Here is a 7,266-nt window from a genome sequence, read left to right on the forward strand (position 1 = left end):
TGTTTCGTAAACAATACTTTTATCTATGTAATAAAACAATTCAATTACTTAGACCGTATCTAATATAATCGAATTACAATAAGACACATTAATTTCACTCACAAAATCATCCGTCAATTTTAAGCAAAATTAACTCGTATCGGCATACGATTAATTAAATAATCAATTAAGAGTATTTCCCTATAGGTATGACCTAAGGGGATCAACTGATCACCACCGTCGCACGACAGTAATGTCAAACTCTAGCCAGCCAATCATTACCGATATGTGTGGACCAGTTGACTGTAAAATTATTACATCCCACATGTTTTCTTAAAATGAGATTTAAACATGTGATCATCATGATCGACAGTTGTGATCGCATTATTGTCGGAGGACACATATTCCAACAATCTCTCACTTGTCCTCGACAAGTGTGCGTCACCAATTCTCTTGTCCTATTACTATCTCCCACTCAATGCAAGGTGTCTTTCAGGTCGTACTTGCAAGTGATCATATCGAGAGTCGTTTCCTCGATCTGGAGAATAACTGATTGACCGGAATTATCTACCATAGATACCTTCCGAGCGTGGCCACGCACCAGTTCATTACTCCTCGAGTGGCCCTGAGATATTGTTTTAACCCTGACAAGGGGGTGGACAATTCCTATCGCAATATTCCCTTCGACTAGCCACATCCATCATAACCCAAAATATGCCCATTTGACCCCATTTACGAAGGTCGTAGTAACACAAATCAAAGTTAATCTGAAACTGTGCCACCTTAGGTGAACAGTCTTTAGTCAAAAGAATCGACTCATTAGAATACTATAGTAGCTCTCGCCATGACCGGTCTATATAAATTTGCCAGAACTCTATAAGCGGTCATAAGGCCCGACAAAGTGTTCCTAACAGCCTGCCTATGTGATCGACTAGTCATCTCGCATGACTGTATGGCAGTTGAACTTGTCATCAATCGCATCACACTCTAGTCACTTCGAGACGTCACCTCATATAAGTGACTATGGGCGAATACCGTGTTAATCCACTTTAACGGGGTTCAATATTGTCTCTACAACCCGTTTGGATGTAACAAAGTATAAAAGGAGTTTTCAGATATAAAAACTCGAACGACAAATGTGATTATCACATATGATTAGTCAATACCTGATTACTACTTCATATTCTATAATCCAGTTTGATCTTGAATGTAGTTGTTCATCTCAATTCAATTGAAATGACATGACCCATCATGGTAAGCCTATGAGAAGGCTTTGGTTAGTAGGTTTTATCAACTTCTTGTACCTTACTCAACCTTACTACATACTCGTTTTCCTTTGTAATGTATACATTTGCATTACAAAACTTTCTGTGTACGTGTCGAGATCCAATCAAGACATAAGCTCTCTAGCATTAGAATAGCTCCCACTGTTTTCACAGTGTGCGGGACTCATCCCTCTTGCACATCCCATGATTGCAAGTGTACTCAATTTCCGTTGTAAATATTTCTCATTGTTCTTTATTGCCTAGAACGATTCTAGAAAATCTATTTCTTAAACAACATAGTCACAATGGTACCTTAACCATCCTAATGTGTTTTGATTATGGTTTTGTCAGAAACCATGCGCAATCTCAATTGTCAATTGTCATTTGTGTAACACCCTTACACAAAATTGCACCAAAAACACTTTGCTTTACATCCTTGATGCTTCTGCAAGCACATAAGGGTAATTTTTATGGCATACTTGGTAACTATTACTTAAATTCGATTTGAAACAATTCCTCATACTCAAAGTATATGAAGTGTTATACATCATTTCCTAGTTAATTGATTCGGCAGCAGAAGTAAATGGAATCAATCAAATATGTTCAATCTTGATTCAACTAGTCATGAATCTTATCAACATAAGACTTCTTATTTGACGCTAATATCATGTGGATTTATCTCCATAAATCTGGATATTAAAGGTGTATTGTAATACTCCATAAGTCTTAAATCATTCCCAATGATCAATATGTCATCAACATATAAGGCTAATTAAAATTACCGTAACTCCCACTAAACTCCATGTATAAACATAACTTCTCAACCTATTGAGAAAAGTTTTATCACATGATCAAATCATTGATTCCAACTCATTGATGTCCTACTCAAGACCCTCTCTTAAGTTTCACATTATCTTAGGATTGCAAGAATCTATAAAACTCAAGACATGTATTGAATACATTCATTCTAATTGAAGAAGTGGGTTTTAGATTCACTTGCTATATGTATATCATCATAATGAAACACAATACCTAAGAAGATCCAAATTGACTTAAGCATTTCAACTAGTGCAAAACCCTTTGCAACCAATCAAGCTTTGATATCTAATAATTCACTTAGAATTAATTTCGGATTTTCATGGCTCTAAGCCTTGTATTGAGTTGTGACTTAAACACTCTCATGTAAGTCAAATGTTCATTACTTTCCAGAAGTAATCAACTTGAATCAAACAATTTCTTTGTAAGTTGCAAGCTCTTTACTTTCTAAAAGTAACACTAATTCATCGTCTTCAACAAGTGATGACTTTAACCTCCTAGGTTTTGAAGAAACAACGTCTTACACAAAACGTCTCATGTAGACAAGAAAGACCAGTTTCTTGCGACATAACATTCTTTGTGGCTCTTTGAATAATTTCTCCCACTCTGTCTTCTAGAAATAAACTTGTATTCTAGAAAGACAGCTTCACGAGCCACAAACCCGTTGTACTCGTGATTATAGTAAGGAAAGATGAGCATTTATTTCTTTTGAAAAACTTACAAACATGGTACCCTACCATTTCATATCTCATATGATTCGTTTTAGATTTAGTGGAAAAATAATTTAGACAAGATGATAAAATCCCCAAAAGGATCAAGTAACTCAAAGTAACTTGATTGAAGTCCAAACCATATCGAATAGCGTTTGCTTTCTTTATCCAACCACACATTATCCCATAATGCGTGCTAAGAGAGATTAATTTGTGATACTATATCACATTTCCTTTGGCTTATATCAAAGTCTTCACTTTGATAATCCCATCACGACTAAATCGTGATTCTTTGAACTCTTTGAACTTCTTCAAAGATTTCTCTATTTACCTTATTAAATGAACACATTAGTGTCAACCTAAATCGTTGGTAAAAGAAAATGATCAACCTATTTTGGATCAATGATTTACCACCTCGTTCTCCTTTTCAACCAAAAGACACGAGACATCTTGCTTTGAATACAAGATACGCATATACCATAAGATCTAATGGTTTCAAGAGTACTCAATAACTCTTTGCGTTCATCATTCCAGAATCTAAGGTTTAATCTTGGGTTACCAATTTGAGTCTTGCATCATCTTCATGATATATCATTCTAGTTGGGTTTAGAATACAATCACCTTGATAATGGGCTAGCCATACATCAAATCATGGTGTATAAGGTCACAAAAGTGAAACCTCTTTTGTATCTTAACAAGTTTATATTCTTATTTAGAGTTTATGCTCACAATTAAGTACAACTCTAAACCCAAAAACTAGATTGAGTACACAATGACTCTGTCTCTCAACATCATTGTTGCTAGTCGTCATATTCTAATCATCCTATGTATCAAATACAATGATGAAAACCACCACCGGTTTCTAATATTGACGAAGTAGTACTAGCAAAATTTATGTCAATCAAATAAGCATTTAAAGAAGAAGGTACCATTAGATGTTCCACAAATAACTTGTTGATTCTTCAATAATTTGGGGTAGTTTCCTTTCCAGCGTCCAACAATTAAGACAATGGAAACTTTATCGGTCGGGATTGATAGGTTTAGTATCGTTATTCTCAATAACTTTACTTTTAACATTACCTTATATCAATTCCATTCTAATTTTACTTCTTTGAACTTCGTCCTTTTCTTAACGGTTTAAGAGAATGCTTCCACTCATTTCAATGAGTCTTTGCTTAGAGAAGGAAAATTGAATTTCGTGAAGACTACTCTTCAATTCATTTGTTTAGTCTTAAACTTTCATTGAAGTGGTTGCGGTATTTTGGTCAATTTTGATTTCAAACAAATCTAGTTACCAAAATGATGTAACGTTTCAAAGTACTTAACTCAATTAAGCATATGAGAAACAATTCATTGTAAGTAGATATGTTAGTCAAGAATCAAACACCCTTTTGATCACGAATAACTTTTATCTATACTCTTCACAAGAGATCCTTACAATGGATAATACGAGGTTTTTAGAAGAAAAATTCAAATTTTGTCTTTAGTTACGATGTTTTAATGGAGATTTGAATCAAAATTGGAAATCATATCGTATATGAATTGTGGTAAAGAAATAGAACAATATGATAACGGAATAGTGGAAAACTTAACATTCATCGTTTTATTAATACTTGTAAATAACAAGTAAAGTATTTACATAGTGACCTCTACCCAACAATGATAAATGATTCCAAGATCCAAATTCATATTAACTTGGGGCACGGTGTGACGAAATACCCTTTATTAACATAACTCGGTGGATTAAATCTTTAATCGATTCTACTTTTAGAACTCTTGGTCGATAAAATTACATTAATATTTAATTAGCCCGAAACACATCCGGAAATCGTCGTGAATACTTTCATTGAGTTCAACCCAAATTTCGAATAAATGTGTCAATGATCCAAATTTATATTAACTTAGGGCACGGTGTCCCGAAATACCCTTTATAAACATAAATTCGGTGGATAGACATTTATCACCCACTTCCCCTACGTAACAAGGTTTGTACCCCGGTGTGGCCGAGTGCACTCCCTCACGAAATAGGTTTTCATGGTTTCTACTTTTTGGTAAGGCTAAGTCTCAGTTGTTTATTTTAGCGAGAGGTCATGTCAATTTATTATCTATCACGTTTTAAGTGAACTAAAGCGGTGAACTACGATAATTGTAATTGACACGGTCGATAAACTCGATTAAAAATGATAATGCATGTTTTAGTTATGGCGATTTAGCGATGCATGTAACATATAAATAAAATGCAAAGCATAAATAAAATCCTAGTATGGCCTTCCTAAAAATAGTAAATCTCATAAACTATTACAAATTCGGAAACCAACTCCTTTGGTCCCTTGAACTTCAGTCTTGGCACGCATTTCAAGGCAACATTCTTTGATGGATCGCCTTCTCGAGTGGCACCGTCTTCAAGGAACTCCGGAATAAATAAATTACATAATTTCCTATTATACATTTGTAATTAAAATAAAAATAAGTCTATTAAATTACAAAACGGTGATACGAGATCACAATAAATTACAACCGAATCGATATTCCCATACATTTCGGGTAATATCAATTAAAACTAAGGCCATACTAAGTAAAATTACATAATTCAAAAATTACATAAAATTAAAATATGACAGTCATAAATAAAATGCAGCATTATAATATGTAAGAGCATGCTCGATTTTATGCTAAATCGCCTTTAAAGAGCCAATATCGTATATTAATCGGTTTTTACGGATTTGCGTGATTTAACTTATTAAAATCACAATAATTAAATAAATTCATATTTATGTAAAAGTTAATTACCCTAACCATATTAGGACTCAAAAATAGTCTCCACTAACATTTGACAATAATTAAACTTGATTTCTTAATATTGTTCATAAATGGATCCAAAAATACAAAATTTTGCCATAAACTTCAAATTAAATCATAAAAATTTCAAATAATTTCAAAATTTGAAATTTAAACTTATGAACATTCTGTAAAAATACCATGACACTCAGAATATTCAAAACATAGGTTAAAAATTTCGAAAATTTATCGAGAAAAACAATGTTGCGGTTTATCGGATTTATCAATTATTACCATAAAAGTATGAGAAAAATTATTTTTATCAACTTTTCACTTTTAGATCTGAAACATATGATAAAATGCAACGTGTGACGTTTTTCCTTAGTCATGAAGTATGTTTTAGCATTTTTACTAATTAAAGTCACTATTTATGTGATTCTTCATCAAAAATTCATTAATCATGCATAAAGACTTCATTATAGCCAAATATTTTACACACATATTGTAAAATTGCATGTGACCACATACTTAATTTATATGACCAGATTTGAAATATAACTCATATTAACCTATTTATCCATTTAACTACGATTTTAACTTGAAAAATCCATATTTCGAGCATAACAACTCATTTTATAATGAAAATTTACAGGCCATCAGTATATAATATATGTGAAAACATATCCAAAAACCATTGAAAAATCAAAGTTTATCTATTTTTCGTCCAAAATTGACATTGTTATTATAAAAATCACATTTTAATGCCAATATTATATAAAATGAACAATAAAATCCATAAATAAACAGAAATGTCCTAAAAATCACTTAGGACCAGAAACTCTTAACATGAAAAATTATTTCATGATTTATCTTCATAAGTTCTAAATAACAAGTTTTATATGTTAATTAAAATAACTCGGAAAAACTAACCCGATCTTGCATGCGACAACCATAATGCTCTGATACCACTTGTTAAGAAATCATATTTTAAATATCACATAATTTAGTTTAAAGTTTTAGTCATAAAAACTTAAAGATCTTATGCATGTAAAACTAGAATAAGAGTAAGGAAAAATCGTTTCATACCATATGAATATTTCTGTTTTATGGGCACCAACAAGATCTCCTTCTTGTTAGTTCTTGAGCTTTCCAACAATGGATGAACAAGATTCAAGTTTAGAATCTCTCCCAAAAGCATATACCCAAGGAAACCTCTTAATAACTAATATTATTATGATCTAGTAATAATATTAATCTAGCTTAAATATTTGACCCAAAATATTGATTTTGATCTTCTCTATTTCTGTTTAGAGGAGAGGATTTTTGTGTGTTTTTCTTTCTCTAAAATTTCACAAGTTGTAGAGAGAAATTACATTTTTCTACACTAGAAAAAATATATGTTGAAGTGTGTATGAATAAAAATGATAGAGGGAAAACTCTATCATTACACTAGGCAAAACCGGTTGGAGGAGGGAAGGTAGCCAATGCATGAGGCCAACTTTCTTCCCAAGAACAACTAGGCATGCATGGCTACATATAGAGTGTAATAATTGTGTTTTTCCTTTATTAAAATAATCAACACAATTTATGCACTAATACCCTCTAATTTTCGGTACACTTGAGATAAAATGGGTAGTCCATTTTATTTTGTCATTTGTCAATTGTGACATATGTGACATGTTACTTGACATGTGAATTTGTAATGTATTTTTTTAACA

Source organism: Silene latifolia, chromosome Y (genome assembly GCF_048544455.1).
Source record: "Silene latifolia isolate original U9 population chromosome Y, ASM4854445v1, whole genome shotgun sequence".
In the NCBI taxonomy this organism is placed as follows: Eukaryota; Viridiplantae; Streptophyta; class Magnoliopsida; order Caryophyllales; family Caryophyllaceae; genus Silene; species Silene latifolia.